This window comes from Adiantum capillus-veneris, chromosome 16 (assembly GCF_014529385.1).
Source record: "Adiantum capillus-veneris isolate H3 chromosome 16, ASM1452938v2, whole genome shotgun sequence".
Lineage (NCBI taxonomy): Eukaryota > Viridiplantae > Streptophyta > Polypodiopsida > Polypodiales > Pteridaceae > Adiantum > Adiantum capillus-veneris.
In genome coordinates this window covers 81,823,926-81,837,935 of record NC_140946.1, presented here as the reverse complement: position 1 = coordinate 81,837,935, position 14,010 = coordinate 81,823,926, and the positions used below count along the sequence as shown (strand labels likewise).

The window sequence follows — 14,010 nt, the reverse complement described above, 5'->3', positions numbered from 1 at the left end:
AGAATACCCTTGTTGTGAGACATTTTGTCATAAATTCCCAAAATGTCCTTCAAATCCAAATTTTCCCCTAGTTGTGAGATCAATTTCTACAAAGATTAAAAAAATTTGTAGCTTTCATAAGAAGATTGATTGTCCATCAATACAAGATGCTAAAACTAGAACATGGGTTGGTTGTGCAGGCTTTGGAGATGAGTTGCTTCATTATTTTTAGACATAATTGCCCTTTGTTGTGAGGTAATTTGCGACAAAGTACAAGTTAAGCACTCAAAAATGAATCACAATTGCCAAAACCATTGGGGCATGCACGGGTTGTCTACTTTCCCCTCTCGAGTTTTAGGTCAAAATTTGAAGCTTCTGTTGGCAATTGCCCTAAAACTTGTGTAAATTTCCCGGCTCTCCGAAAGGCAAGCTCAAACTTTAACCGGGATTTTATAGTTGCGGTTGATTTAAATACACAAGACCCCAATTTTTTTCTAACACTACCCTAGCTTGCCTCCACATCTCCATTCTTCCTTCGTCGCCACTCAACACCCCCCCCCCCCCCCCCCCCCCCCCTCTCTTACCTTTTCAAAGCAAATTATGCCCTTTCCTTTCTCTTTTCTCCTAGACAAAGGGATCTTTCAAGATTCCCTTTAAAAAGACATGGGTACAGCGTACATACTAAAAATATTGTTGGGTCCATTTTGCAAAGATTAATTAATTACCCATTGTGATGCCAAGAGAATCTTGCAATCCTTTTCTTTTTGGCAAAACTCACAATTGTGAGTGATTGTATTAGAAAGAGAACAGAAAATTACAGATCAATCCCAACAAGCCCAGGCCGAGCCTTGAGAGGCGGATATTACATCATACTTTACAACATAAAGGCTTTCATCGAATGGATTGTGCTGCCCAAATCCAATCATCCGAGTCATGACTTTTACTTATCGTATATATCAATTCTTTGCTTTCTTGAATAATTACTGAGAAACTGGCCACAGAAACTTCATTATTGAATACACGACAGTTCCTTACCTTCCAAATATTGTAGAAGAAGCAAAATCTAACAATTTGGGTACAGATAAAAAGGGCAGGACTTTGAAGGCGTTTTCCTTCAAGAGAAAGATCCTTCTTGAAGAAACTAAGCTTCCACGTTCTTTGAATCCATTTGCACACCTTCCCTGCCAAACCTCTTATAGTTGGATATTCCATAAAAAGGTGTGACAGGTCTTCACTAGTCCCCCCAGTAGCCAGAGCATCTATCGGATCCTATATCCTGTGCCTGAATCTTGACGCCCGTCGGCAGGGCTCCCCAAAGCACCTTCCATAAAAACACCTTCATACAATCCTAAACGAAAACTGAATTGGTCTGTCGCCATCAACACAAGGCCCGCCTGCCCCCCCTCTCGCCAGTGTTGCCATCGCCATCTGCTTGCGTTCCGCATCACAGACATCCCTCAGACCAAATATTTCCCCTCCCAAGCCTGCGCTACATCTCTATGTCTGTCCATCACTCCACTCCCTCTCTCTCTCTCTCTCTCTCTCTCTCTCTCTCTCTCTCTCTCTCTCTCTCTCTCTCTCTCTCTCTCTCTCTCTCTCTCTCTCTCTCTCTTTGTCTAGTGCAAATTTTGCTCGTCGTGCATTTTCCAACAACGCATGTTGCCCTCCCTCGTGATGCCCTAATAGCAATCTGGGAAAAGGATCCATACCATCGTTGCTTGCAGCTCTGCACTGCTTGATCTCCTCACGAACGCCATCTAGGGACTTCCCACCTCCTCCCTTAATGTGCTTGCTCATCGCGTCTTCCCACCTCCCTGAAAGATATAGACGCTAACCTGCAGAAGAAAAATATTTATTTTTTCCTTCACTCCATGTATTAGTACTGCCCTCGCCTCATTTGTCTTTTTTATCTCTCTCCAAGCGACACCACCCTCGCCGTGCACACAAAAAATCTCACATCGACACCTCTATTCAGGAAAATTCATTTTGCCAAGCATACAAAATTCCTTTCCTTGAATTTGTGAAGAGGAAACTTTATAAAATAAGCTTTTTTTTTTGGGTTTTCATACTTTCTCTTTTGAGACGCAGTTTCTCCTTTCCTCCTTGCCTGCAAACCGACATTTTTGAAATTGAAAACGGCACGATATTTAGCTGCTAAGACACATTTTTCCGGAACACTAGTCCCTCCGAAAAAGATTGCCGCTTCTCCTTCGAACACATATAAAATCTCTCTCTGTCCCTTTGTCTATCTCATCCACGTCTCCCCCCCCCCCCCCCCCCCCCCCCCCCAAAAAAAAGACACTTTAGCTTCCATCCAAAAAGCATCTTTGCTAATTCCTAACAAAAAAACGTTTGAACGACATTTGTTCTTTCAAAAATTTAGCGCACCTTCTTTCATCTCCTTCTTTTGTTGCGAACTTTCATTTCTTTTCATCCCTTCGTTTTTTTTTTAAATGCTGACATGACCCTTTACGTTAGTGTTACGGAAATTTCCTTTTGCTAAACATACATAAATCCCTTTAAAATCCTAAGTAAGAGATAATGCAAAATAACCTGTATTTTTTGGCCTATCCCAAAGGGGGAAGGCCTTAGTGATGGTTTTCCTTTTTGCTAATGAAAAAGAGAAGATTATTTTTTAAAAAATATAACATTTAATTTTTAGATGTTTTAAAAGCACTATATGTCATGGTGAGGCTCTTTTGCTAATGAAACAAAAAATCTTATTTTGAAAAATGCATAACTTTTTTAAGTGGTTGGTGGAAGCGAAAGACACTCATTACACAAACAAGCAAACACTGGGCCAGTGGGTTGGCTGCTCTTGGAATCCTGAAAAGTCACACCTTGCATTCATACTTCATTGCATATAGGTGAATAGTGACCATCAGCTATATCTAACACGGGCATGGGAGATGGGATCAAAGGTGGAAATGGGCTAAGAGTCACATCTACAAAGGAGATCCGTTGATTTTGTCGGCGCCAAAAAAGTAAACTCGGGTACAAAAGTAAACTCGGGTACCCGAGTTTACTTTTGGTGGGGACCACGGAGGGGATTTCGGATTACTTTTAAATTTGTATGTAAAGCATGTAAGGTGCTTTTATGGTGGAGAATTATAAAGATTTCCTCTAGCTTTCATGATTGTACCCTATGCATATTATGATAGGGCTATAATCGAAGATACTTTTGTCAGTTTGTAAACTCGGGTATCTTAGTAAACTCAGGTACCCGAGTTTACTTTTTTCCAGAATCCGGATAAGGGGGCTTGTGAAAGTGAAGTACTATTTCCAAGTACATGCCATTGCTTTCTCTCCTTGCACACACACAACACTCCTCTTAGTTTTCAAGCATTGTTGTTTACATAACCTCCACTACTCTACTATTCACACTTTTCCCTATGTATTAAGCATATTTGGTACTCTTGATTACCATGGATTGGCTTTTCACAAGTGATGACCTTGAAAATCACTCCGATGATAGCACAAGCTCTGATGATTCATGCAATACTTCAGACATTGAACCATTCGCTGTGGTTGTGGTTGATCCTCTCCAATATTTGTCACCAACATTTTTCTCTTTTGATAGAGGAACTTACAACTTAATGATAATGGTTCTACAGGAAGGAATATCCATACCCTTGGATATTTTGAAGAAATATGACACTAGGGGAATGTTAGATCTTAAGAAGTGGCGAAGAATACAAGAGAGCCTTTGTTTGCTACAAGATGAAGATGGCTTGCTTGGACTTTGCTTGAAAGTGGAACCCAAGCTACGGATTGCTTGCATTGAGGATTGGGGAAGCATTGTTAGGCATGCTCATTGCAATGAAGGTGGTGAACAACACCGAGGAGTCACTTCAACGCTCGAAGCTCTCAAGGTAAAATGGTCTATTGATATTCATCGCTACGGAATACCGATAGCTTACATCAAGGCATTTGTAAACTCATGTGGATGCATTGTTAAAAAGAATCCTCACATGTCAAATACTCGATGCAATGATTTTGATCTCAATAAGCCAACAATGTCCATCATCAACACAAACAGAGATAATGTGGACAAGCATCTCACACATATAATGATAGAGAACAAGGTCAAGCTAGTGATTGTACGATCATCAAAGAAGCATACACCTTCCAAAGTCAAAGTGGACTACATATGCCATAGAGGAGGAACACCCAAGCGGAGTGGATTGATAAAGCGACTGAGAACATCAAAGAAGTGTGGCTGCACATTCAAAGTACAAGTGGAGTTCATAGAGGAACACGATGATGTGCGCATTATTGTCAATCCAGTCCATCAAGGGCATGTTTCTGGGTCAAGAAGTGATCTTTATCATTTGCCAATTCACCCACATGTCATAAAATGTTGCTTGGATGACTTATTCGATGTTGGAAGCTCTCGCCATGTTGCACAATTGTCATTGTCCAAAGAAAAGATCCAAATGGAAAGGGCTTCCATACTGGAGCGCACAATCTACAGATTCTTTATGATCCCAGGGAAGATCCAAATGTTGTCATATCGAGCTCGCATTCAAGGTACTTCTAAACAACTACATTTGATTAGAATCTTTAGTGAGTGTAATAGAATGTGAAATTTTATGGCATGTGTGTATGGTCTTTACAGATAGAGTAAGTAATGATGATTGGACAACAATGTATATGGAAGCTTTAGCGTTGCAAAAACTACATAAGGTAAGATCCAAACCAATGAGAGTATTTTTACCATAACTACTATGTCTTGATAAGTTGTTACATGTAGGTGTTGTACATCCAACCATATAATCCCAATGCCATGGATCCAAAGGATAGACCATTCATCCTAATATTGCAAGATGAATGGATGTTTGAGATAGCTATGCGTTTTTCTCAAAATAACTCGTGGGCAATCGATAGTACCTTCAAAAAAAATGCATTTGGTCTACCATTGTTTGCGGCTGTGCTTCCCAATCAGCTTGGTGTGGGTATTCCAATATGGTTCATGTTGTGCACCTCAGGTGTTGGTGGTCGCCATGAGGTTATAGCTTTAGAGCTAACACTTTGTAAAGTGTTCTCAAAAATGGGACATATCTGTCCTAGTGCTCTTGTTATTGATAAATCACAACAAGAACTTGAAGCCTTACTCAATGTAGTGGAGGAAGATCCGCATTGTTGGATGCATGAGGCAAATGGTGATAGATCCCAAATTTCTTGCCATGTGTTGCTCTGTTGGTTCCACACCAAGAAGGCTTGGGTTGAAAATCTTCTTCCACAGGTATTTCTTTTTCTTATAGCATGTTTTGTGAATAGCGGGTATTTTTTTGTGATAGTATATTCCTCTTGTGGAAGGTTCCCATGGAGATGCGTAGAGATGTATATGTGGAGATGTCAAATCTCATGCATAGTGCAATAGAGGAAGACTTTGTGGGAAGATACCAACTATTACTTCAAAGATATGTATCCTACCAGAATATAGTTCGATACATCACAAATGGTTGGTGTGGGGATTCTTGCATGTGGAGAAAACGATGGACAAAGTTTGGAAGGCTTTTCAACCATGGCAACGTGGACTCTACAAATTTAGTAGAGCGATTGTGGCAGTACATAAAGTATACCCTTTTGGAAGCACGTATCAATCGATCAATTGTAGAGTTATTACATGCCCTTGTGGGAGACTCTAAGACTGGCAATCACATGGGGGGAACCTTGTTGAGATTCTTCAAACAAAAGCAAGATATAGGTATGTTTTTGTGACTTTCTCTTGCTTGTTACTTAGAAACTATCCTAATATGCATAAAATATGTATCGGTGATAGCCGATTCAAAGCGATTTGGGCAAAGTGGATCATCTAAAAGGCACACACATCGGCTAAAAGAAGGGGAGAAGTTCTTCATATTAAACACACAATAACTACAACATTTTTAGATTGAAACAAAGCCCAAGAACATACCCATTGCCTTGATCTTTTGTGTTGTATACCTCCCATAATGAGAAATCTCATAATTGTCATTACATAATAGCCACAATCAAACCCATTTGGCCGCATAGGTGTCTATTTCAAAAAGCATCAATTAAGAAAGATCTCATCCGAGTAACAATGATAGTTATAGTAAACCTACAAATGTACTTATCAAACCTCTATTGAGTCAATGTGACAATATTGTCGAGGTTTCAAAAGCTCCTCCTTAATAACTTCATTTGAGCAGTAGTTGGAGACATGTGCCAGTGCCCTAAGAAAATCACGCTCGTTTCACGTAAGTACTTATTAATAAATTTTGTACATACAACAAATAAATTTTGATTAGTACCTCTCTATGTGTGGCAAGTAGTCAATTATTGAGCACATGGATAAGGAGTCGAAAAACAAGAGCGAACTTTGCCCAAATGGCAACCCAGACAAGCGGCGAAGATGGCCATTATAAAATACCATGAGAGTCCAATGTGATCTAAAGTGACACAAACACTATTATTAAATAAACTTTAAGACGAACTCTAGCGATCTTAGGGGAGACAAATTTCCTCATACCTACTGATAATTGGAAAGAATGTAAATGTTTGGGCTGCTAAGTCCACCTTTCCAAAGAAATTCTCCACAGCAAGTTGACTTGTATTTGTGAGTATATATGAGAACCACAAACTATCCACGAACCAAACATGCTCAATAATGTCACTAGAAAAAATGTGCTCCATCCATCTACAATCCACGTGTGGTCTATTACTTAGTAGCACTCAATCAATCAAAAAAAGCAATAACTAATGAAGAAAATAATTGACTTACAAGGCAAACATGCATATTCATTGACTGAGTATTGTCTGCACTGGATACGATGTCATTGATAAGGTTTATATCTCAATCCACTGCTATGCCATAACATGAGGATCTCAAATGGAATACCATGTCACTATAAAGACCACAATCCCATAGCAAAATACATCAATCCAATCACTAATTGTGCATGTTGAGATGTAGAGAGAAAGAGAGAGAGACGAGACAAGAGACACACCATATACGCTCCCAAAGACTGATTCATATTGAGGACAAGATACAAATATATAGGTGAGACCAAGTTGAGTAGAGTGAGCCATATATAGCTCCAACACCCCCACTCAAACAAAGGTCTCTAGCTTTGGATGAAAAAACCCTTGGGGAGTTCAAGGGAAAAACCCAAGCCCCTATACAATGTGAAAATATGAACCAGCGATGATGATGTGAAAGTGAATTGTGCATCTATGTACAAATATTTAAGTGGCTTAGAGATCACAATGTGCAAATGTGGAGTGTGCATAGTGCATGGTACCTAAAAGATTACAATGTCATATGTACAAAGCTATTACAATAGCAAAGAAGCTAATCTAGAAAGAGTGAGGTCGAAGCAACTCCAAGCTCCGAGCGCAAGAGGATGAAACGTGACTCGTTGAGGCCTTTGGTCAAAATGTCTGCAATCATCTGGTCACTTGGACAGTGTTCAACCATAATGGTTCCTTTGCGTACTTCATACCTGACATAATGATAATGGACAGCAATGTGCTTTGACTTATTATGTTTAACATAGTCTTTTGCAAGACTAATAGCACTTTGGTTGTCACACCGCAAGGGTGTGCTAGAAAGAGGAGAGTGACCAATATCAACCAGCATTTGTCGAAGCCAAATCAACTCATGAGCTGCAAGTGATGCCGCAACATATTCTGACTCAGTCGTAGAAACTGCAACACAACGTTGTTTCTTGCTAGTCCAAGAAACAAGACAACCATTTATAAAGAAGCAATTTCCACTAGTAGATCGCATAGATAAATGTGAGCTTGCCCAGTCTGCATCTGTGTAACCCAAAAGAGAAAGAGATTGCATAGAATCCGATGTGAGTTGTCGTCGATAGACTAAACCAAAATTTGTAGTGCCTTTCAAGTATTTCAACACACGCTTTGCAGCAGACCAATGCTTAAGAGAAGGACATGCAAGATGTTGTCCAAGATAATTAGCAGCAAACAGAATATCAGGACGAGTGTTCATGCCAACAAACTGAAGACATCCAATCAAGTTAGCATAAGGTTGATTTGTGACAAGTTGACCGCCATTGTCAGAAGTGTTCTTCGTAGAGCTTGCAAGACAAGGTGTGTTGGCTGAATGTGCAGATTCCATACCAAATTTTTGAATAGTATCTGCAATAAACTTTGACTGTCGAAGGAATAAAATACCTTTTGTACGGTTCCGTTGGATTTGAATGCCAAGACACGAGTGAATCTCTCCAAGATCCACCATATCAAATGCAGAAGACAATAACTTTTTCACTTGCTGAAGAAATCCCAAATCATTGGAAACAAGGATGGTATCATCCACATAAAGAGCAAGAATCACAAAACTGCTACCTTGGCGTTTTATGTATAAGTTGGGGTCTGATGAGCAAGAGATGAATCCTTTAGAGGTGAGAAAAAGATCAAATTTTGTATACCAGGCTCGCGAAGCTTGTTTGAGACCATATAGTGCCTTATGGAGTTGAGCAACAAGGTCTTCTTTACCTGGAATAACAAACCCTTCTGGTTGTTCCATATAAATTTCTTCTTCCAAGTCACCATTAAGAAAAGCAGTTCGCACATCCATTGGATGAGCTTCTAAATCAAATTGAACAGCAAATGCCAATAAAACTCGAACACTTGTAATGCGAACAACTGGTGAAAAAGTCTCTTGATAATCAACACCAGCTACTTGGGAATAACCTTTTGCAACTAAACGCGCCTTGAACTTGTCAAAAGATCCATCTGCTTTTACTTTTGTCTTATACACCCACTTACATTTAATAGCTGTACGACCAGGAGGTAATTCAGTTAGTATCCATGTACCTTTAGAGATAAGAGAGTTGTACTCTGCTTCCATAGCCTCTTGCCATTGATCCTTTTGTGGTGAAGAGATAGCTTCATCATAAGTAACTGGATCTTCGGAAGTAGAAAAAGCATTATCAGCAATATCGTCATCATAAACATGACATGAGCCATGTTCAAAATCATCATTGGCGACATTCGGAATGGATGGTTGTGAAGAGGAAAGTTTCTCTATAGGAAGAGTTTCATCTTTTGAAAGAAATGGAAAAGCTTGAAGCAATGATTTAGTATCATCAGAATCATCCATGGACCATGAGCCTCCCATAAGCTGTTCGTTAAAAGTAGCATCACGATTCACAATTACTTTCTTGGAGGAAGGGTCATAGAATTTGTAGCCTTTGGAAGTGTCAGAATATCCAATAAAAATAACTTTAAGACCAGGAGCATCAAGCTTTGTTCGTGTTTCTTTGGGAACATGAATATAAGCAATACATCCAAAGGTTCGAAAATGAGATACAGAAGGAATGTCACCTGTCCATGCTGTGATGGATATCTTACCAGAGGGTGCAGTAGTAGGAAGATGATTCTGAATAAATACTGCTGTCAAAGTAGCTTCAGCCCAAAAAACACGAGATAAGCCAGAATGAATCAGCATACATCTTACAGCATTGAGAATAGTGCGATTCTTTCGTTCAGCAACACCGTTCTGTTGAGGCGAATATGGAATAGTGTGTTCATGATGAATTCCACTGTCAGCACAGTAACTCACAAACTCTCGAGAAACATATTCGCCTCCATTGTCACTACGAAGCTTCTTAAGGCGACGACCAGTTTGAAGTTCCGCAGCCTTGTGGAATTGTTTGAAAACAGATAAGGCTTCAGATTTTTGTCTAAGTAGAAATACAGTCGTATACCTTGAGAAATCATCAATGAAAGTAATGAAGTAGCGATATTGTGATCTCGAAGAAGGTAGAGGTCCACATATATCAATATGAACAAGATCCAATATGTCATGAGAATGAGTTGTATTTGAAAGAGGAAAGGGTTTGCGATTGTGTTTCCCAAGAGCACAAAATTCACAAATTCCCATATGAGGATGGGCTTTAAGATCCATGCCATGAACAAGATCACGACGTTGAAGATCAAGGAGTTTTGAGAAATCAGCATGAACAAAACGGTGATGCCATACTTTGCAATCATGATCACCTGGAGTAGTGACAACATTTGCTACAGCATCGTTGAGAGAGAGTTCAAACAAATTACCATTTCGAGGAGCAGTGGCTATAGTCTGTCCATCTTTCTCAATTCGGCATTTGGTATGATCAAATCCAACAAACAGACCAAGATCAACAAGTCTAGCAACTGAAAGAAGATTACGTTGAAGATCTGGTACATGTAATACTCCTCGCAAAATTCGAGTGGAAGAAGATAAGGTACCAAGATATAAGTCTCCAATACCCTTTACTTGACAAGTAGTATCATTAGAAAGATAAACAACACGTTGAACTGGCAGTGGATGATAGTTATGGAGCCACTTAGACTGATATGTCATATTTCCTGTAGCACCAGAATCGACAATAAAAAGTGATCCATCGCGTACATGAAGTATTCTGTCTGGAGCAACTGAACATAGGACGTAGCTTGTTTCTGGTACAATGTTGTTTCGATGTTCAGTAGCATATGCTCTATTCCGATCTGTGTCGAATCGACGCTTATAGCACATATGAGTGGGATGATCAGATCGTCCACAATATTCACAAGAAGAAGAAGAAGAGTCTCTAGATAAACGTGGTTGTTTTGTGGTAATATTGTGTTCTTCATCATATTGACGTGCCCAACAATCATCTTCAGTATGGCCATTTCTGTTGCAGTAAGAACATTGCTTATTAGGAAATTTGAGACGAGAGAAAATATTACCGCGATGGCCACCTCTGCGGTTTCCTCGTTGAAATGGACGCCTTCGAGCATAAAAAGCCCGTTCCATCTGTTGTGACTCAGTCTCGTCGTGTGAAATCATAGCTGTTTCATGACTAGCATTACGACGTTCTTGACGTTGAGAGTATTCAATTAAAGACATGCAGGCTTGGTCGAAATCAAGACCATCTTTATTAGAGAGAATAGTAACAATGTTATCATAAGAAGAGTCCTTCACCGTATCAAGGAGAAGTGTAATCAGTTGCTTTTGTGGAACAGGATCACCGGCAGCAGCAAGTTGATTAATAATAGATTTGAAAGATTCAATATGTCCCATCATGGCAGTACCAACTTCATATTGTAACTTGTTAAGCAACCCTCTCAAATAAAGTATTTCTGTGACAGATTTCTTCTGAAAGTTTGCAATAAGGTACTTCCATACGTCGTGGGAAGTAGGCAGTTCGTACATATCAAGCAAAAGGGAATCAGTAAGAGCAGAAAGAATATACCGACGAGCTGCTTTATCACGTCGTTGCCAATCCGTATAGGCAACATTCCAATCTTCAAATATAGGTTCTTCAGTGATAAGCACGTTATCATTATCCGTATCAACAGGCTGAGGCGGACAAACACGATTTCCAAGAACAACATCGGAGAGTTCATCGCCTTCAAGAATTAACAACATCTTTGCTTTCCAGCCTGGAAAACCTTGACCTTGGAAAGGAGGAACAGAACGCTGGCCAGAAGGAAAGCCGTTGACGAGAATATTCATAGCCATATCTTGTTGCGAGAAGACGTATAAGATAAGATCGCAGAATTTGCACACCATATATGGTGAAGGTCGCAATTGAGAATGAGAGAGATATGAGGACTGCGTTCTGTCAACGATAAACGTAAGAAGGATGCTCAAGGAACTTCCAAAGATGTGAGAGACGTCACCCAAAAACGGCAGGGTAAAGGAGACGTTAATAATAAAAGAGTCCTCAAAATAGAGTGGCGTGAGACGCAAGATTGACGGCCACAATATGAATAGCAAAAAGCTAAATCTTCTCGAAAAGGTTAACGCCAAAATAAGAAAAACGATCGCGGACGCTTCACGAAGAAGTAGGACGAAGAAAGCTGCGTCAAGCTCAATTGCAGTAAAAACAGCATAACTTTCTGCTGCGAACTCCGATTGACGCAAACCTAGAACTCAAATCGAAGAGCTCGAGGAGACGAACAAGTTTTGGATGAAAAGTGCCATTGCGCTACGCTCCATTGCGCTTTTTCCGTTTCTTCAAATTTTGAGCAGAACAACAAGAAAAATTGAGATGAAGTTCAGGGTGTCATCAACAAGAAAACGTAATCAATGATTAGATTGATTAGCAAGAAACGTCACACAAAACACTAATCATATTCTTCTTAACACAAAACAACCACAATTAACAAGAATCAATGCTCAAAAATAAAATTTGTAGCAATTTTTGAATCTTACATGCAAATCGCATACACATACTGTTTTGTCACCATGAATTGAATCGGCGCATGATCGTTACTGCTCTGATACCATGTTGAGATGTAGAGAGAAAGAGAGAGAGACGAGACAAAAGACACACCATATACGCTCCCAAAGACTGATTCATATTGAGGACAAGATACAAATATATAGGTGAGACCAAGTTGAGTAGAGTGAGCCATATATAGCTCCAACAGTGTATGCAACAGAAAACAAAGCTAAAGGTCAAGGAGAGAGGAGTCACCTTTCAAACTTGGAAGCCTTAGATGATGTAGGTGGAATTTTCCAATCAAAAACACCTTGAGAAATGGTGCCATAGAAATCTCTAGTCCCACTACTCCCCATAGGGGAGTTTATCTCTATAGGTGTAGTTGGAGTTTTTGGTTTAGCATACAAATGCTCCTACAAGGAAGAATATGGAGAACATAACAAAATTAGAACCATAAGTGAAAGCACTAAGAAAATCAATTTTTTATCTTACTTCGATATGAAGCCCTACCTGTCGTGTACCAGCAATCAAAGAAAGTGAGTTTGAAATTGATCTTCTACAAGACTTTCGCGGAGCCATGGGCGATTGTGTATTCTCAACTCCAAGTGACATCTATATCAATAAAATTAACACTAAACGTTTTAATACATGGTATTGGACAACAATACAATGTGGATATTTGGAGTTGGATGAGGTGAGTGGCTCACAGAAGTGGGCTCCCCATGGTTTTGCTCGAGGAAATTATCCTCTTGTGCCTTCTCATCACTCTCATTAGCTTGCTCCTCCATCTCCTTCTTACGTTTTTTTTTCCCTTCTCTATTGTTGATGTATAGTCAAAAGATCTAATAGTTATGTTTCATTCAATGATTGGCTTACACTATGTATTAAAAAAACAAATGAATTTAGTAGCTACATACCACGTCATCGTAGCCGATTTTGATATGTTGTTCAATCATCTACACACGATGTGGCATCCCATTGCTCCGTCTTTTCTTTCACATATGAATCTAACCATTCATCATATGTTTCATCGGTTTTCTTTTTACGTGGTCGATGTTGTCGACGTTCCCATATGATCGGTGCCCTCTTCTTTATATCTAATAGATGCTTGTTTCTAGCATTCTTAATCTTGAACTCTAAGTTAGTGAAGCGATTCTTGGTTTGCCAAATAGCTCTAGAAGATGTGGGCTTTTGAATCATCTCTCCCTCCTTAGGTCGACCAGATGGTAGCTTTGGAATGGTGATGAAAATTTGATGACAACTCTCTAAATGGCGCATCATATCGATCCTTTTTTGAAAAGCTCTATTCTTATTGCGACAATCTTCCGATGCGCGACAATATTGCATTGTCCTGTTGTCACGTTCTCTAGTCTTTTCAATGTAAAAAGCCCCATTCTAAAGACACAAAATTCTAAATGTAATTGATTATATACTTGATTTTACAGTGTGTTAATGCATCTTACACTCAACAATATTACTTCACTTTAATCACAATTAAAATAAAACGTATTCAAAATCTTCAATGATGTGAAAAAGCTCACGATAAAGTACCAACCTCCATTTAGAGTAACACTTTGCCCACTTGCGACCTTGTGTTGATTTTGGTGCTTTGCCCAAACCCCGCCTACCAAATTGATTCTTTTTTGCCCAAACTTCGCCTCCAAAATTGATTCTTTCACCCAATTTGACGATTGCGTTGATTGCTCACTCTAAGAACCGGATGCCCGAATTCACACTATAAAGTAGTATTGTTAAAGCTATAATGCTTGCACATCATTAGCGCTAAGGAAAGAGGCAATTGAAGCTTAATATTCAAGCTTTTTTGCACAGAGCATAGGAACAAGCAGCA

General features: G+C 39.5%; 1 pseudogene; it reads right to left on the bottom strand.

Moving 5' to 3' along the window:
- Nucleotides 1–5,639: 5,639 nt before the first annotated feature.
- LOC147439346 (uncharacterized) lies at nucleotides 5,640–13,361 on the bottom strand (annotated as a pseudogene).
- Between the last annotated feature and the right edge of the window lie 649 nt (nucleotides 13,362–14,010).